The sequence below is a fragment of the Sphaerodactylus townsendi genome, linkage group LG01 (assembly GCF_021028975.2).
Source record: "Sphaerodactylus townsendi isolate TG3544 linkage group LG01, MPM_Stown_v2.3, whole genome shotgun sequence".
Taxonomy (NCBI): domain Eukaryota; kingdom Metazoa; phylum Chordata; class Lepidosauria; order Squamata; family Sphaerodactylidae; genus Sphaerodactylus; species Sphaerodactylus townsendi.
In genome coordinates this window covers 47,561,661-47,581,737 of record NC_059425.1, presented here as the reverse complement: position 1 = coordinate 47,581,737, position 20,077 = coordinate 47,561,661, and the positions used below count along the sequence as shown (strand labels likewise).

The 20,077-nt window shown below is 43.1% G+C and overlaps 1 protein-coding gene across 1 annotated transcript in view; it reads right to left on the bottom strand.

Annotated features, from left to right (window-relative positions):
* The window catches only part of LOC125425084 (cullin-9-like), a 79,106-nt gene extending 69,245 nt beyond the window's left edge, over positions 1-9,861 (bottom strand). The window contains 1 exon segment of the mRNA XM_048482581.1: positions 9,751-9,861. The gene's annotated coding sequence lies outside the window, so the exon portion shown is untranslated.
* Between the last annotated feature and the right edge of the window lie 10,216 nt (positions 9,862-20,077).

The following is a 20,077-nucleotide window of genomic DNA, read 5'->3' as shown; positions in this document are numbered from 1 at the left end:
GAGTTGGACACCCCTGCTTTATCCCAAGGACATTACAATCTGAAATTTAATAAGAGATAACAAAGAAAGGGCAGGAAGGAATAAATGCAGAAAGAATTTATAGTGTTTTTATTTTACCCTTCTTCCAAAATGCTCAGGGCAACACACCTCATTCACCTGTGCTTAGCTTTAGTTTCATGGGGGGATCAGAGAAGGAGTTGTGCCCCAGGCTCCACAACCATATTCAATAGCATGCTAATCAATCAAGTATATTTGCTAATCACAGATCCCTGACTTTACTGCCAGCTTCCTGCTTCAAAAAGATAAAAAAGTAAGCACCCCATCCTCTGCAATGCAACCTTCAGAATAAATCTCGCCAAACTTTATTTGTTCTGCCTTAAATCTATCACTATATGGCTTCTTTGTGTTGGCTTTTCTGTAAGTTGGGAACATTATGACACAAGTCAAGGAGAATAGATAGGACCACAGACCAGAAGAGAAATCTGTTATCAGGCTTATGATCCCATATAGGAATTTTATCATCTTGAATGGAGATATTAGATCCGCTTTCTTCCACATAGGCAGCTGCAGCTTCTTAGAATGAATTCAGGTTTGTTACTTGGACCATACAAAATGTATCCAAAACTGGCCAGTAAGCAATCTGGGAGCACCTGATACTGTATTACCGCTGAAGCTAAGCAGGTCTGGACCTGGCCAACCTCCTGGACCACTGCAAGGCCTATACAGAACCAGATCTATTTATCTAATAGTCTACAGATTAGGCCCACAAGGAGAACAAGGAGACTTTTGTCCAAACTTGGAAGACCTCTAAAGTTTGCCAAAAAATTCTAAATACATTGGGAGGTTGAATTCCCCCAAAATTCCCCCACATACAATGCACAAGCCTTCTCCAGGCAGCTGCAAAGGGGGGGGGGGCAGGACAGGAGCACTAGTAATTGGGAGGGAGAAGCTGAAGTGGGTCTGGTGATGGAGGCTGAGAGCTGCACCAGGCCTGGTGCTGATGAGGGGAGAGGATGGAGCAGCAGAGGTCCTGGCAATGACAGCAGGCATTGAGGAGGTGTTACTGTTAATGGGAAGGGTGTGGGGAGGGAAGCTAAGAAAAGAAAAGAGAAACAGAGAGAGAAAGCGATGGGGTGAGGGAGGCAGAAAGAGAAAGTGACAGGCATGGGTGAGCATGTAAGAGAAGGAGCGGTGCGAGGGAAAAAGAGCGAGAAACAGAAAAGCAGGAGGAGAGGGGAGGTAACAGAGGGGGTGGGGAAATAGGAAAGCTGCTCCTCCAAGTTCCTTGTGAGCCTTCACACTGTGTAACAGACTTCCCTCTGTGATACACCTCTGAAGATGCCAGTCACAGATGCAGGCGAAACATTAGGAACAAGATCCACCAGACCACGGCCACACAGCCCGGAAAACCCACCAGAACCAGTTGAATCCAGCCGTGAAAGCCTTCGACATTACATTGTAAGCTGACAGGTTTCATTATGCGTGCCTCACACGAAGCCTTTCCTCTTGTGAAGTATGTTCTGCATGTTGAGAAGTATGTTCTGCATGTTATCAACAGTACTATACACTCATATTCCAACAGTCATTTCACAATGAAAAACAGTCAGACTTAAACAATGGAAACATATGAGTGAACATACTCCAGATGTATTATCAGGGTAACTAGTAAGAAACGGGATGGGGGGAGAATCTATCCAATTTAAAAGGCAGATGGGCATGCCACATAAGTGAGCTATGCAGACAAATTCCTCACATTCCTAAGCAACCTTCCACATTCGCCACAAATACCCTTTCAAAAGGGGTACTGGGTGGAGAATGTCATAACACAAACAATGAATTGGTATTTATACATTTTTTTGAAATACTAAAACTGTATTGAAATTTTATCATTAGAAAGAAATCAAAAAATTTACATTTTCCCACCTGCATCTGGAAAATGTATGTTTTCCAAGTGTGGATTTTTAGAAAAGAAGCTAAGAGGTTTTGGTAACTGAAGGTAAAGCAAGTTCAAATCATGAGAACTTTCTGTGAGAGGCTGGCTTGTACCCAGCCGCTGTTTGCTGCCAGAGGAAGGGTACTTCCATCAGCAGGGGTCAACTTTTCCTTGTTCTTGCTACCACTGCTGACCCTGCTTTTGCCCTCCATGTTGTTATTATTTGTTTGGCCAAGGGGTTTCCACTTGATCCCCAGAGACGCATTTTAATAAACAGATTATTGCCACAGCAGGATGGGGTGACAGGAAAGTCCCATTCTGCAAGTTTTATTCACACTTCATTGGATTCAACCTGTTCAAATAGAAACAGTTAATATCATGTGTCAAATAGATAATTCGGAAGATGATATCTCAAACAAGAGCTGGTCTGGTGTCTGTGGTTAAGAGGGGTGGACTCAAATCTGGAGAACCGAATTTGATTCCCCGCTCCTCCAGATGAAGCCTGCTGAGTGACCAGTCACTGTTCTCTCTCAACCCTCATGGAGGCAGGGAACCTCCAAACATTTCTTGCTTTGAAAACCAGTTCTCTAGATTAGAGCATGCTTCTCTTAACCAATAGATCACACTAGTGCTCTACCCCAACCCAAAGGAATTGTGAATGAACGATCCATACAAAATACTCTCAGTGGTGTCATTAACAGCCTCCACAATTCCCATTCTGAAGATGCCAAGGACAGACCACACGGCCCCCCTCAGCTACTACTCGCTTCTGTTTAGTCGTTATTAGATACCAGAAATTGTTTCACATTAGCCAGATTTGCAATGACTTCTTCACTTCAAACAGAGAAGCTTTCTGGCCTGCCCCATGAATTGTCCCCACATGATAGCAGTCTAAAGAAAAATTAACCAAGCAGATCTCTTCAACCTATTAGCAACTCCCTGGATGCTTCCATGCTGTCAGTGCTTTCCTTCCATTCAGGCCACTCTTCGGCACTGTACTCCATCCAATTCTCTTGAGCAGCTGACAACCATGCACTTAAGTGGATCTTCCTCATACTTCTATTTATACTTTCTGACCTTTCCTTCGTTTATGAAGTCTTACTAGCTTTTTTAAACCATAGTCACTGGTGCTATGCTCTGCATAACTCCCCTTTCATGCAAATGAACCTGAGACTCATTCTTGCCAGCCATACTTGAGTAAGGCATACTCTCTTCCATTCAAGCCCAGCTTCCATTTCTTCTGCAATCCCCTAAATTAGTGTCAGATTTTCCGCATTCTCCTACAGGCTCATCTCCTTTTTTCTCCTCCTCACATTTGGGCAGTTGTGTTTTCCAATGCGCTGCTTCCTACCCCTGATCCCCCTCTTCTTCTCCCTTTGCTCATTTTTAGCAAAAAAATTCCTGAGTCACATCTGTTTTTCTCTCCCTGTTCCTCATATCAAGTCAGTTCTCTTGTCCGTATCTCCATTATTCATCTACCAACTCCCAACTTCTCGATTATTTTACAGACTGTAAACTTTTAGGACAAGGACCAGACATTTCCTTGGTCTGTAGATGTCTGGTACCAGTTTGACAGAAACATTTCTTCTCTCTGGCTGCTTAGCACTTGTTCAACAAAAAATAAGTCCATCAGTCAGAGCAATTTCACCACCACAGTTATCACCCTGCTTCAGGGTTTACCATGACTCCTCCCTTTTCTATAGCATCTTGAGGTGCTGCATCCTGAGCAGACAGAAGGGAAAGACAGACCTGCTGGCTTTCCATGTAGAGAAACAAGCTACAGTTTTCAAAGCCTTCAGTACTGCCCAGAGTATTCTGTCCATATATGCCTGGCACACACATGCCTCCATGCTCTTGCTTCATGGCCTTGAGAACTTTGTTTCCCCAGTACTTTCCTTGCTCAGCTCAACTACTGCCAATTAATAACACTTTTCTGCTTTGGGCTTGGCAGACTTCTTGTCTGCTCCAGAACAGAGAACAAGTCTGTGCATCCATCTCTTTGCATTCTACCCATGCCTTAACCTCATTGGGTCCATTCAAAACCAAACTTCTACCAAGATCAACATGGAGAAGATTCTTGTATTAAAAACAATACTGAGCCAAGTATATTTTCTACATGCAACTGCTTCCACACGTGAAGAAAGTACATTTGTGTGCCACCACAACATAGATACTGCAATGATTTTGCAAGTTGGCTATGCATGCCACAATTCTATGAAAGCATAAATGCATAATGCAGCAACTGGCACAAAATCCAGCATCCACAGCCACTCATCTTTAATTATTTTCATCCAAGGATGCTATCACAATGCCAGGTATGGGGGAGCCATGCATTAGTTGTAGATTCCTGGGTTCTTTTCTCCAGATACTCTGAAACCAACTGAGTTCTCAACGATTTTATTGAAAAGAAAACAAAAAACAATAAAACGTTCTAATACAGATATATCTCAGCTAAATAGCACGGTTCCTGCAGGCTTGTCTCAGCCCCGAGCTTAAAGATGCTGCCTCTAGCTCAGCCTGGATCAGAATCTACTTTTCTTTGTGTCTTTGTCCCCAGGAAAACTTCCTTCCTGCCATGCAATCAGCAAGCCTCTATGATGTATGCCCATTTGACTATTGACTTCCTTTTGGGTAATTTATTGAACCCATTCGGTTCCTCACCCGGAGAGCAAAGCCCTTGTCAGGCTAGTGTGACTTTTCCTGATACAGTTACAGATACAGTTACAGAACAACTTCATCACAGATGCAAAAATAGGTATTAAAATATGTAGATGGTGCCCAAATTAGATATCAGAAGGCTACAAGGGAAGCAATACTGAGCAAGATTTCCAGTAGTCAAAAGACAGACTCAGTGTTATGTTAATCTTCATAATTTAAAGGAGCTGCTCAGGTTGGAGCATGTGGTCTAGCATTTTATCCTCACAACAACCCCATGAGGCAGTTTAGACCAGCCCAAAGTCGCCAGGTGAGCTTCACAGCACAGCAGGGATTTGAACCCAGATCTTCTGAACCCTAGCTTGAAACTATATCACATTGGCACTCAATTAACAGAGCACCCCTTCTAAGGAATTCCTTAAAACTGGAAGATACTTTTCTTCCATATGCCAATATGCACTTCAGAACAACAAATTAATCCTACATGTAACGTTTATTATTTGCCCTTGTCTGTTCTCTTTTTACTGTGTTAAACTAAAAGGAAGCCTTAATTACATTCAACTCGCTAAGATTTCTACCAACAGCACTACCTGCCACTAATGCTACATGGTTTTGGCTTACAATTAGATGCACTGGTTAGTGATTTCTTCAATCTTTCCCTTCCCCCACATATTTCCCTCCCTCTTCAGCATGAACATCCATCAGCCTGTACATCAGTACATCAAGATGGACACTCAAAGGTCACTGGGGGGTTGTGTGGTTACCGGGGTTGTATGGCTGTGTTCTAGTAGCATTTTCTCCTGACGTTTCGCCTGCATCTGTGGCTGGCTTATTCAAAGGATCCTCTGAAGATGCCAGCCACAGATGCAGGCGAAACATCAGGAGAAAATGCTACTAGAACACGGCCATACAGCCCGGAAACCACACAGCACCCCAGTGATTCCATGAAAGCCTTCGACAATACTCAAAGGTCACTTAGACTAAAGTTAGTATGGCAATTCCTTGCATACCTAAATGTTCAGATTGATGTAATAGTGTTCTAAATGCCCTACTGTAGAAGGGCATATTTATTGCAACAGAGCAAGATGACTTACAGAAGCACCAAGTTACTCTGTTAAAATCAATGCAATGTGATTTTGATAATTAATCCATTTAGCTCTCTGTATGCCAACTCTTCTATTATTTTTCTCCCCAGATTATTAATACAAATGAAACTGAGGTTAATCTACATGAAGCTAGGCAGAAGAAAAAAGCAGTGGAGCACCTACCGATTGCTGAATCTCTTGTGCAGAGTGCAAGACTGGATAAATCTTGACCCAATCCAGCATTGAAATTTGAACATTCTTAAGCAAGCGTCAAAAGAAAAGACCACATAACAAAGATTAGGTCTGCTTAACTATTATGAAATAACTAAGCATGCACTGTTCTTTTGGCAAAACAAAACATCTTTAGACTATGAGAATTCTAGTAAAAAAAATCTAAATAAATCCCACGAAACTGTTAATCCATCCTAGTTTACCCGTAAACTTACAACAGACAAAGTACTTGCTCCAGAGCTGTTCCATTTAATGCACTGTGTAGCTGACTAACTGCTGCTTCTTATATTCTCATGAAAACTGTATGCACAGATATGTTTATCATAAAATTGTATGCACTCAAAGGGTGCTCATTAATGGCTCATCTTCATCATAGGGAGAAGTGACTAATGGGGTGCCACAGCGTTCTGTCCTGGGCCCAGAACTATTCAATATTTTATTAACGACTTCAATGATGGAATAGAGGGCATGCTAATCAAATTGGCAGATGACACCAAATTAGGAGGGGTAGCTAATACCCCAGAGGACAGAGTCAGAATTCAAAATGACCTGGACAGATTAGAGCTGGGCCAAAACAAACAAAATGAATTTCAACAGAGATAAATGTAAGATACTACACATAGGCAGAAAAAATGAAATGCACAGATATAGATGGGTGACACTTGGCTTGACAACACTACATGCAAAAGGAATCTGGGAGTCTTAGTAGACCATAAACTAAACATGAGTCAGCAGTGTGATGTGGCTGCCAAGAAAGCCAATGTGATTTTGGGCTGTATCATTAGGTGTATAGTATCAAGATCAAGGGATGTAATTGTACCTCTCTATTCTGCATTGGTTAGTCCTCACCTAGAATACTGTGTACAGTTCTAGGCACCGCAATTCAAGAAGGATATTGACAAGCTGGAACAGGTCCAGAGGAGGGCAACCAAAATGGTAAAAGGTCTGGAATCCATGCCCTACGAAGAGAGGCTTAGGGAGCTGAGGATGTTTAGTCTGGAGAAGCGAAGGTTAAGTGGGGAGATGACAGCTATGTTTAAATATTTGAAGGGATGCCATGTCGAAGAGGGAGAAAACTTGTTTTCTGCTGCCTCAAACTAGGACACAGAGTAATGGATTCAAGGTACAGGAAAAGAGATTCCACCTAAACATTAGGAAGAACTTTCTGACCGTCAGGATAGTTCGACAGTGGAATTCACTGCCATGGAGAATTGTGGAGTCTCTTTCTTCGGAGGTTTTTAAACAGAGGTTGGATGAACATATGTCGACAGTACTTTAATTGTGTGTTCCTGCATTGCAGGACTTGATGGCCCTTGGGGTCTCCTTCCAACTCTATGATTCTATATCCTTTTCCCCATTCTGCTTCGTGAACTCAGCAGAACAAGAAGCAAGCAGCAATTAAGAGGGTGAACTGTGAGCCACAGATCTCCTAGGTTCACCAGGCTGCCTTAAACTACACACTACACTCTCAAGCTTCAATCCCATTTCTAGAATATAAGAAAGACAATAACAATCTGCCATAAAGGTTTCTTGTACCAATCACTAAAAATGAATCATTCTGCAGTCTCAGGAAAAGAGTTACATGGATGTTAGGAAGTTTCAGGCTAGGAAAACAGGTAAGCAGCTAAAACAAGGACCACTCTGAGCAGTTTTAAAACTACCACAAGAAAGATCAATAGCAAAATCCACAATACAGTGAAGTACTACACAACACATTTCCTAAGGCAGACTAAAAAAACTACAGATATGTATTACAATGTGAAAACCAGATTAAATTTGCCATAATTACACATTTAAAAATAGCTCATGATACACATGTAGCTGCTACAAAACACTTGGGCAATTTTCACAAGATACACATTCTATTCTTAGCTTTTCCTAAACCGTATTAAAAAAACAGGCATTTGTGAAGCAGCTGCTGGTTCACACACACCTTCTAAACAGATTACAGTGTAACAAGTGCACTGATCCTGAAAAGTAATGTTTAAAAATAAATATAATTATTTCCATTCTGCTTCTAAATCCGTCTAAACTACTTTTTTCAATTTTTAAAAGAAAAAACCTAAATACCCTAATTTCATAGGAGTACAAATTAGCCTGCATCAGACATAAAAGTCTCCTCTGACAAAGATGTATGACAAAGAGAGTTTTGACTCTCACAACTGTAAATCTGGACACTCTTGTTGGTCTCTCAAGTGCTACTGGACTCAAATCTAAGTGTTCCTCTGAAGCTGTTTGTCAGAAGAACACTGGTTTTCTCACATCAATTTCAAGAAGGCAGCTGGAACATGGAAATTTTTGCACCACAATAGCACAATGGCACCCCAGGAGACATGGCGGTAGTGGAGACACCTGCCACAGCTACAGCTCCTATAACAAGATCATATAAATCTTATACCAAGATCACATGAAGAGAAGTAATCACATTGCGTTTTGTGTGCCAGCTTTTTGTCATGTGAACTTGGGTGCTAAGGTTGTCTGATTAGATATTTCAAATGCAAAAGACAAACTGGAAGCTGTGATGTTAGTGCCATGTGGTACTAAGGCATCAAGGTGCTTTGAAACATTTTACACATCTAGTCATATGATGAAAAAGGAACTTACTTTCTCTTCCAGATTATACCCAAACTTAGTACACAGCTTGCCTTTTAGGAGTAAATACTATGGTTTTCTTCCCTAACAATAAGAACTACATCAAAACAAAACTTTAACTTTTTTGTTAGCTTATTTTTCTGATGCATTTTAAACTGCTAGACCTCAAAAGATGCTAGAACAGAACAGGGCAGACAATGAAATAAGCAGCATACAACTGTAATCAATGCTCATGAGTTTAGTCTAAATGGGAAAAATGTCCATTGTAGTTTATCACTGTAGAAGAGGGTAATTTGTATTCCGAATTGTAATAAAACATTCAGAATACCTTTCTCCATTGGGAAAGAAATAACTTTTTAAAAAAGATGTAAATTATTTCTATTTGTTGCTCTTCTTATCTTGAAGGCCAAGGATAGTTTGCAGTATTTTAATATTTTCTCCTTCATGGCTTATATCCCCCCATTCCCCACACAACTAAAGGGTACAGTCTATGCACATACAATTTATATACATGCAAGCTCTGTACCAAGACTAGGATGGACACACACAACAGAGCAGTGGAGAACTGGTCTCTACATCTATCACCTGCACTGTTTTGCCACATCTACCGATCCAATCTCTCCTCGTGAGATGAAAAGCACACATCTAAACTACATCTGTAACACTTGGAAACGGCCACAGCTTCATGTAACGATCAATGCCATGTCACATTCCCTTTGCAGAAGCCAAGACACCCCCGACACTTTACACAAAAAGTAGCCCTTAATTCAATGGAGAATTTCATTCAGAGCAAAGATCCTAAGTTCAGTTTTTAAGAGAAGGTTCAAACTGTAGTACATTCTGATTTACATACAGCACTTAGCGGTTTTGTTGCTATGTTGCTCTGTCGTTTTTACTGGTGGCTTGCACGCATTGTCTTGACGCTCCCACTGATACAACCTTTCAGCTCATCACCAAGTCAATGGATCAATTCGCTTCACGAGGCATTATTTTATCCCATGATTTTTCCAACCCCTCCCTTAAAGGCTGCAAGCAGAAACAAAACAGGACGAGAGGTGAAGGTGACGCCACGCTGTGCGATGCTTTCCTCCTCCATCGAAAAAAGGGGCCAGCGAGGGGCCAATTCCAGCGGCGGGAACAGAGGGCCGGTAGTTTCAATTACCCACCCACAGCACCGGTATTCCCTCCCCGGCCCCAGCACCGGAGGAACCGAAGGCAAGAACGAGAGGAAAGAAGCGGCCCGGGACTCGTTACCTGGTCAACCACCCCACGAGACGCGGCGGCGAGCCCCCGCAGCTACAGCTCCTATTCCCGGCCAATTCAGTTCCACAAGTTCCGGGGGACTGACACGCATGCGCATAATCCCGCGCGCGGATCCAGCCTTGCGATTGCCCCCCGCGTTTGCTCTGCTACGGGTCTGCACGAGGGACAGTTTCGACCAATGAATACCTTTCGCCTGACAAGGGGCGGAGCCCGAGGTGCCAGCTGGGAGAGTAAAGCAGCCCCAGCGAGTAAATGTCTGTCCCCGCAGGGTTCTCTTGGTGTCGTGAGCCTCCATAGGCCGACTGTGCTTTGTGATTCCGCCCCTTGGCAGTCGTCCAGTGCATAATGGCTAATTCTTGACACATATATTTTTTTCCCGTCCGGCTCGTCAATTAGTCTTTATATTTGTACCAGAAACAATAGAACAGAAAAAAACCCTGCTGAGATGGAACGAGGTCCATCTAGGTTTGCATCCCGTTAGCCAAGGCGACAACGACTAGTTTAACAATAACCGGACTGTTTATTGTTTATTTATTTTTCTAGTCTCCTTTTCAAGTCATCAAAATGTGTGACAAATGCAGGTTACAGCCCAATTCTGTATGTATGTTTGTTTGTTTGTTTATTTGTTCGTTTGTTTGTTTATTAGAGTTCTGTATCGCCCATATTAATTCTGTATTGTGTGATCTGGTAACCAGATCTGTCACCACATTGATTGTCAGGGTTGACACAACAGAGCTGGCTGGCTAGGTTGGTGTCCCCAACCTCTCTCACGAATCCATGTCTATGGCCCCTTCCGCACACGCAAAAATAATGTGTTTTCAAACCACTTTCACAACTGTTTGCAAGTGGATTTTGCCATTCTGCACAGCTTCGAAGAGCACTGAAAGCAGTTTGAAAGTGCATTATTCTGCATGTGCGGAATGAGCCTATCTCTCCCCAACCTGTGGGCTCAGTGGAAGAGCGTGACAATCCCAGATTGAAGGAGTGTACCATTCTCAGACAAGGGTATATGCTAGCTGTGCTCTGCTACTCGAACCACCAAACAAGCTCAAGGTTCATTTGTGGGAGAATTATTCAGTTTGCAAATCAGCATTTGCAGATGATACTAAATGAAGAGGGGTAGCAAATACGGGAGGAGATGATCTTGACAGACTGGAAAACTGGACTAAAACTAATAAAATGAATTTCAACGGAGATAAATGTGAAGTTCTGCATTTAGGTAGGAAAAATCAAATGTATAATTATAGATTCCAGGGATCTTAGTGGACCATACACTGAATCTGAGTCATCAGTGTGATGTGGTAGCTTAAAAGGAAAATGAATTTTTGGGCAATATCAACTGAAGTATAGTGTCCAGATCACACAAAGTGATTACACTTTATTCTGCTCTAGAGCATTGTGTTCAGTTTTGGGCACCACAATTTAAGTACGATGTAAACAAGCTAGAATGTGTAATCCATTGTAAATGCATTATGGCTTCCCATGTTTTCTGATCTTCAAGAGAAAGTGAATTGTTTGGCTACCTTTTGAGTCTGGGACTGTTTCTTTTTGTATGTCATGAGCCAGCCCCTGGGTACTTATCGGAATACAGAGGACTCTGAGGCAGAACTTGACAACACAGTGGAGCCAGAGTTGGATGCTCCTGAGGAAGACCAGGCAGCACAGCTAACTCCCAGCCCTTCCCTGCCTGATCATGTGCAGGTGGAGAAGGATGCAGATCCTCCTAGGAAACCCAGTAATGAGTCAGCTGTGCACAGGAGGCAGCAGCAGAGGCAGCTGCTGCAGAAGCAAAGGAAGAGTGCTCCCATTGCAGCAAGATATGGGAAGATAGAAGTGTCTGCATCTAATAAGGATTAACTCCTTGAATGAATCCCAACCCCTTGGACAAGGCTCTCTATATAAGTCTTGGTGCGAGCTTGCTTCTGTCTGGGTGCAACAAGTGTGCTACCTGTTGCTGCCGTGTGCCTGGTTCACTGCTGATCCCCAGGCTGTTTATAGGTTCTCCTGTACCATGACCTGTGATCTGACTATGTTTTGCCTGCCGTCTGCCTTGACCGATTGGACTGTTATTGGACTATGTTTTTGCCTGCCACCCGTTTGGTCATTCTGGAAGGGGCTGATGGGAATTGTAGTCCATAACATCTGGAGTGCCAAAGGTTCGCCACCACGGCTCTAGACCATCAGCTGGCCGAGGGCAGGAATTTAGAAAGATATAAGCAGCACTGTTCTTTGTCCCTGCCATTTTAATTTGGTGTATTTTTTCACTCTGAAAAATCTCCATCAACATGGCAACTACAGGCAAGGCTGGTGTGTAAGGGGTGTCCTGGAGGGATTGGAAGACCCTCAGTCTTCTAGCAATTTGGGAGGAGCAGAAGGTGCAGGAGACCTCAGGCAAAAAGCACTGCAACATAGAGATCTCTGAGAAGATGGCGGCTAGGGGCCGCAATTATTCTGCAATGGAATGCAAGACAAAATCAAAGGCCCTGTGACAGGGGGCCCAGGCACTCAACCAGTTGTTGGAGAACTCCCCCAAGTCCTACCCATATTCTGACGAGTTGGACAGTATACTTAGGGGATACAACAGCATGGTCCCCCAGAGAATATGAACAGTCTGGATCTCTGTGTAATAGATTTGTCTTCTGAAGGGAGACACAGAGATGGATGCTGAGGAGCTCTTTTTTTTAATATCTCCAGACTATAAACCTGCGTTCTACGCTTGGCCCTGCCTCAGGTAAGGGAGGGGGTCAGTGGCATCCGCAACATACCCTTTGATCCCCCAGAAAGGCTTTTTAACCCCTTTTGCTTCTTCCACTCCCCAGCCCCTGACCACAAAGCAGACCATGATGAGATGCAGATCTCTGGATAGGAGATCCAAGAGGGTATGTATCTGATCCCTTTGCTTGCAATTCCCATTTTAATGTTTAAATTTTGATATCTCAGAACAAACTATACAGAATCTCCACTGTTGGAGAGGTGGGGGGTTTTTTTTGGGGGGGGGGGGGAGGATTTATTTGTCTTCCTGCCACCAGGGTCACAGGAATTGCTGACACCAAAATAGGAGGGAAGCCATCAGGACAGCAGCGTGGAGGAAGCCTCAGGTACATTACCTCTAAAGTGCACCTTTGGGTGGTGATGTCCTTGCACACCCATTCAGAGAGAACATCCAATATGCTGCCTTGGGGGGAGGGGGGGTCAGGATCTAGAAAGAGGCCAACATCCAGCTCACAGTGTCATTCCAATAACATAATCGGTCTCAGTTATGGTTCCCCCAAAAAAGGTCCCATGCTCAGCAATGCACCTAGATCCCCAAACGAGTTTGCATTGGCCAGCTGAGGTCTGGGAGTTAGGCTTGGGCCTCAGTTTTACAGTCCCCCAAGATCCTTCTACTGCTTAATGTTTCATTTTCTCTCAGTATGTGTTTCTAGACTTTAATAAACACAGTTAATGTTTGATCCATCTGTTGTTCATGTGTGAATGGATGAATGAATTCGTCATGTGTGAATGAATTCGGCTTCTCAGGCACCTGAAAGATAAAGAATATGGTGAGGTAAAGAGAGGGGTGGCCATGTACGGATGATAGAGCTCCGGGGTGGTGGTGGTGGTGGTGGTGTGTGTGTGTGTGTGTCAGGCGACATTCTGCAGCTTGTTTAAGTTTTCTCCTAACCCATCTCATCTGTTAAATAAACTGTACTTATCTTCACTGAATCTGCCTCATCATTATTTGGTGACTTATAAAGGGGATTTGCCACAGATTAAATAACAGACTTTTTCCACCTTCTGTGGAGATATAGGACTGAGCAACAGAATTATAAATCATCTCATACTACCATCCGAAACAGCTCAGTCACTAGGAAAAGGCGGAAAATCTGACCAACTGAGTCAGAGTGTGTTTGGCCTGCTTCAGAAAGTTAGGAGGGCGAAGGGGCTTGTGTCAGGGGGCACAGAGACCTTCGGGGATTGGGCGGTATATATGATAAATAAATAAATAAATGAGTAAGAACAAACAAAAGGTAAAAATGTGATGGTGCAATAGAAAAATATTTTATTAAATTCTTTGACCCCTATACTTTCCCTGTACTTTGTCTGAGCAATCTGTAAAAATATAGAGAAACAAATCTCAAAAATAATAAACATTTAAAAGCATACATATTTAAGCATAAATCCTGTAAAGACAGTGATAGAGAAAAGAGCATATGGGCCTAACCCTGTCCTTTTTGAGATGGGAACAACCAGAACTGTACCTGGTAGCTTTCATCCTGCCTAGAATTTCCACAGGCACAAGTGGGATGGTTGCCAATCCCCCCTCCCATGGTAGCCTAGAACTTTACTGAAAAAACCTGGAAAATAACTTAGGGGTGGGGGAATCAGAGATTTCCTACAGGAGAACAGATTCAGTAAAAAATCACACACACACACACACACACCACTATACAGACACAAATTGAAGGGGGGGGGGATCCAAACCAATATTACAAATAGCATTGATGGCAGTTTAATTATAAGTTCCTTTCTTAATAATTCCTAGAGTCAACTTTCCATTGCCACAGATTAAGCTGATCATTTCACTTAAGTATCCACAATATGATTGCCAGCTCTAGGTTGGGAAATATCTGGAGCTTTAGGGATGGAGCGTGGGGAAAGCGGGTTTTGGAGCAGGAAGAGACCTCAGCAGAAATAATGCCATGAAGTCCACCCTCCAAAGCAGCCATTTTCTCATGGGGAACTGATTTTGATCATCTGAAGGTCAACTGTTAATAGCAGAACTCCAGGCAGCACCTTGAGCAGTCCCCAACTCCAGTTCAGACCATCACTGTCAAGGATGTAGGTAAGGGGTTTTTTCCCCCGGGTTTAAACCCCTCCCGTTACATGTCCAAAGCTCTGCCCCCAGTTTGTGGGGGTTTTTGGTATTTTTAAGTGTTTTTTCAGTTTTGGGCCTGCAGGGGACACAGTTCTTAGGCTAGCAGCACCAACATTTCAGAGACTCTCCTGATGATACCACCCAAGTCTGGTGAGGTTTGGTTCAGGGGGCCCATAGTTATGGTCTCCCAAAGGGGCTGCCCCATCCCCCATTGTTTCCAATGGGAGCTAATAGAAGATGGGGGCTACACTTTTGAGGGTCCATAACTTTGGACCCCCTGAATTAAACGACACCAAAACTGGGTGGTATCATCAGGAGAGTCTCCTAAAGATACCCTGAAAGTTTGGTGCTGCTAGCTTAACAATTGCACCCGACAGCAGGAACCCCCCAAATTTCCCCAGATTCTCCTTTTAAATCCACCCCCTTCGGCATGGATTTAAAGGGAGAATCTGAAGTCCACAGTTTAAACATTGAAAGTGATGCTGTTTCAGGGAGGGGGATAATCCACCCCCAAACAGCATCACTTTCAATGTTTTTTTAACTGGGGACCCCAGATTTTCCCTTTAAGGTTTAAAAGAAGACTCTGGGCTCCCTAGTTTAAACACCATTAAAAATGATGCAGTTTGGGGGTGGATTCCAGCATCACATCGGCCGCTCATGGAGGGAGTGGGCGCACAACTCAGATTTTGCACCGGGCTCCATTTTCCCTAGCTACACCTCTGCCCAGAGGGGAGGGCAGAAGGGACTGCCGGCTGTGTGCTCAGCTGGGGGGGCAGGGTGCTGGGGAGTCTGCCGTCCCTGGCCTCGGAGAGCTGCTTTTATAAGCACTGAGCCCGGGGGTCGGAGCTTGGGAAGGCGTGGCCATGCCCCCAGGGGCGCGTGGGGCATAGCCCCCTCATATGAACATAAGAACTAGCCTGCTGGATCAGACCAGAGTCCATCTAGTCCAGCATTCTGCTACTCGCAGTGGCCCACCAGGTGCCTTTGGGAGCTCACATGCAGGATGTGAAAGCAATGGCCTTCTGCTGCTGCTGCTCCTGAGCACCTGGTCTGCTAAGGCATTTGCAATCTGAGATCAAGGAGGATCAAGATTGGTAGCCATAGATTGACTTCTCCTCCATAAATCTGTCCAAGCCCTTTTTAAAGCTATCCAGGTTAGTGGCCATCACCACCTCCTGAGGCAGCATATTCCAAACACCAATCACACGTTGCGTGAAGAAGTGTTTCCTTTTATTAGTCCTTATTCTTTCCCCCAGCATTTTCAATGAATGCCCCTGAGTTTCTAGTATTGGCTTGAGAAAGAGAGAAAGAAGATTTCTCCTGTCAACATTTTCTACCCCATGCATAATTTTATAGAGCTTCAATCATTATTCCCCCTCAAGACGTCTCACTCTTCAAACTAAAAGAGTCCCAAACGCTGCAGTACCTCTCCTCATAAGGAAGAGGTGCTCCCAATCCTTCAATCATCCTCGTTGCCCTTCTCTGCACTTTTTCTATCTCTTTGATATCCCTTTTTTTTTTGAGATGTGGCGACCAGAACTGGACACAGTTATACTCCAAGTGCTGGTTACAGCACCACTGGCTTTATATAAGGGCATGACAATCCCTTGCAGTTTTATTATCAACTCCTTTCCTAATTATCCCCAGCATAGAGAGTTTGCCTTTTTCACAGCACCATGCATTGAGTTTGACACCCATGGAACTATCAACTAAGACACCCAAATCCCTTTCCTGGTCTGTGACTGATAGCACTGACCCTGTAGCTGATGTGTATGTGAAGTTTTGATTTTTTTTTGCCACTATGTGTGCATCACTTTTACATTTGCTACATTGAACTGCATACATTGCCAATTTCTTAGCCCACTCACCCTAATTTATCAAGGTCCGTTTTGGAGACTCTTAGCATGATCCCTTTGTGGTTCTCACCAACCCTACATAATTGGTACATCATCTGCCAAAGCTTGGCCCACCCACACTACCCACCCCTAGCTTCCAGGTCATTTATGAATGGAGGTTAAAAGAGCACACCTGGTCCCCAATCTCATCAGGGATCCTTGGGGGACACCACCCTCCCGACATCTCTCCATCGTGAGAACTTCCCATTATATGCCCACCCTTTGTTTCCTGATTTTGCCTCAACCAAGTTTTTTAACGTCCCATGGGAGGGACTTCCCCTCTTATTCCTTCATTGCTGAGTTTTCTCAACAGTCTCTCTGGGATGAGGAACTTTGTCAAAAGCCTTTTGGAAATCCAAGTAGACAGTGTCCACTGGTTCCCCCTTATCCACATGTCTGTTTACACCCTCAAAGAACTCTAGTAAGTTTGTAAGACAGGACTTGCCTCTACAAAAGCCATGCTGACTCTTTCTCAGCAGGTCTTGCTTTTCTACATGTTTAATAATTTTATCTTTAATGATAGATTCTACTAATTTACCAGGAACAGATGTCAAACTGACTGGCCTGTAATTTCCTGGGTCCCCCCTAGACCCTTTCTTACACCACCTTCTCATGGAGGTCCTGGATTTTAACCCTAGACCCCCAAGATTTTAATCCAACCCAGGACCCCCAAGGTGTAACCCACCCCATAAAATACCTACGTCCCTGATCACTGTGCTTATGAAAGTGGGATTTTTTGCTTTCACATAACATTTTCCTTGTTGACACCCATTCACCCAGTTTGGAGAGATCCTATTGAAGTTCCTCACAGTTCACTGTAGCTTGTTCCAATATAAATATAAAGTGTAATCCTAATTTTAAATATCTGCTGGTGGGGTCTGAACTGGTGGAGACTGGGGTTGTAGTGGATTGCTCAGTGTGTAGCAGCACTGAAAAAAGCCAAATTATGCTAGGGATTGTAAGGAAAAAGACTGAGAATAAAAGCCAACATTGCAAAGCTCTTATATAAACATATGGTGCAGATTCATCTGCAATGTTTTATGCCCTATATGGCTGAGGGCCAGAGCATCTGAAGGACTGTCTTCTCCCATAGGTTGCTGCCTGGGAATTAAGATCACAGGGAGATGTGACCCCCCCCCCCCCATCCCACCAATTAAAGAGTCTTGTTTGGTGGGTACACACGAGAGGGCCTTTTCTAAGGCAGCCTCACAATTATAGAACAATCTCCTCAGGGTTGTGTGTGTGACTCCCTCACTGTCCATCTTCAGGAGGAAGTTGAAGACAGTTTTATACAGGATTGCATCCGATTGATTTAGCTTTTATTATTGGCAGTCCTAATTAGAATTTTTCAATTGTGACTTTTTATGGGTTTTATAATTGTTTTTATAATGTTTTTAATGTTTTATTTATAATGTAAGCTGTCCTGACTTCTGAAGATAAATTTAAATAACGTTTATTACTTGGCAGAATACTTTGAGCAGTGCATTCCTAAGAATTATCTTTACTGTAAACGTATATTTGTTTTGCCAGAATATATACTGTTCTTTATTCTAATTTGAAAATTTTAAGGCACAGATGTCAAACTCGTGGCCCTCCATATGTTATGGACTACAGCTCCCATAATTCCCTGCCAGATTATGGGAACTGTAGTCCATAACATACAGAGGGCCACGAGTTTGACACCTATGTTTTAAGGGGAGCCTTCTTGCCTTTTATAGTTTCCTCAAGTTCAGTTGTTAACCACACTGGCATCCTTCTGGCCCAGTTTATCCATAGAAAAGGAAATTTTGATTATTCATATATACTAATTCTGTTCAGTTTAATTTTTGTAAAATGCATGGATTCTACCAACAGGGCTCAAGCAATTGGTATTTTTATATATTAGGTGTTTTGCAATGCTTCCAGAATACACAATTGCATGATGAAACTATTAACATTTGACAGACTGGATCATTAACAGAATGTATTAGGCAGCAGGGGAAAGGTTGCATGTGTACAGCATCAGATGTGGCAATCAATTTTTTTAAAAAAATTCTAAACGCAGATGTAAGCAGTGGTGGGATTAAACAGATTCGCACCACTTCAGCATTGTTAAAATGGTGCTTGTAAACAACCAGTTGTTAAATAATTTGAATCACATCACCGGAACCAATTGTTAAATTATTTGAATCCCACCACTGGATGTAAGGCTTCTTACAAACATTGCCAGATTTTGTTTTCTTGAATGCTTCGGGCATATAAAGTTGTCTCCATCAAACTTAAAAAGGAATGAAGAGGAAAATATCTGTTCATCTACAAATTTGTCTTTTCTGTCTGCCTGGAAACAGCTTGTCAGATATTCTGTATAAAATGAGAGTAGCCTTGAGTGCATGCAGCGTTACATCTTATCTTTTTAAAAAATCCTATGGGAAAACAGGAAAACACTACTCAACTCAGCATTTGGACCACAAAAACCCTGGTGCCAGGAATATGCCAATCCTGGGAATGCACAGCTGGCAGCAGCAGGTGCTGCAAGTGTGGGGGCTAGGTACATGCTTTCCCACAACCTCCCCCAGTCCACATGAGGATGCACATGAACAGTTGTGTCCCCCACCCAATCCTATGTTTAGCTATGATTCTGATCTCCAGGCAGGAAGTAGTACAGCACTGAGGAGGCAAGGGTGAGCAAAAGCCTAACTGGTATAGGTCCAGGGATCTTCTTACTTGTAGTGAGGAGTGCCGCAAACATCTACTGAACAAATATATTGATGTAAGATACCAAAACGTAAAGCAAATGGTGCAAACCAAAACAGTTACTCTGTCTTATATAGAAAGTGAGAACAACCAAGCTGACCTGTTTACCAAAGAAGTACCAGAAATAAAGTTTGAAAGAATGTTACCGTTGTTAGACATTGTAGATGTGAACAATTGAATTGTATATAGTCTCTGCTCTCCTAGGATATGAGAAGGGGTGTCATGACATGTAGATCATGGTGATCATATCCTATTCAGCAGAGTCAGCAAAGAGGGAGTGCTCTCACAGCTGGCAACAGCAGCCAGACTGGTTCAAACTAGATCCAAGTGACCTTTACTGTGATTGGCCCAACAATGTATATAAGCAACTGTAATGTACTGTACTGTTGTTCCTTCAGGAAACCAGTGTCTGGCGAAGCACTTTGGTTGACTGTTCCAGAACTCTGTATATATTATCCTATAACAACAACAACCTTTATTAGGCATATATATAATCCTGTACACATAGCAACTCTTTGGTAAAAGTCTTCTTTGGAAAGAACCTACTGTGTGGAGTATTTCTTCTTCCTGGAGGTGGAAGTTTGCAGTGTACGTCCAATATATACAGGTGGACTACTGTCTATACTTGTCTACTCTGAGTAGTACCGCTCTACGTCTGCTGACAGGTACAACACACAGTCAATCTCCCCACTAGTTTTCCTGTCATTAACTGAAAGGGCCATCCATTCCAACCTGCAAATGTTGAGTCAGTTGCAGTAGTCCCAACATAAACGCTACAGAGAAAGAACAGATACATGGCCCAAAACAGTCAGGAATGGAAATAGCTCAACAT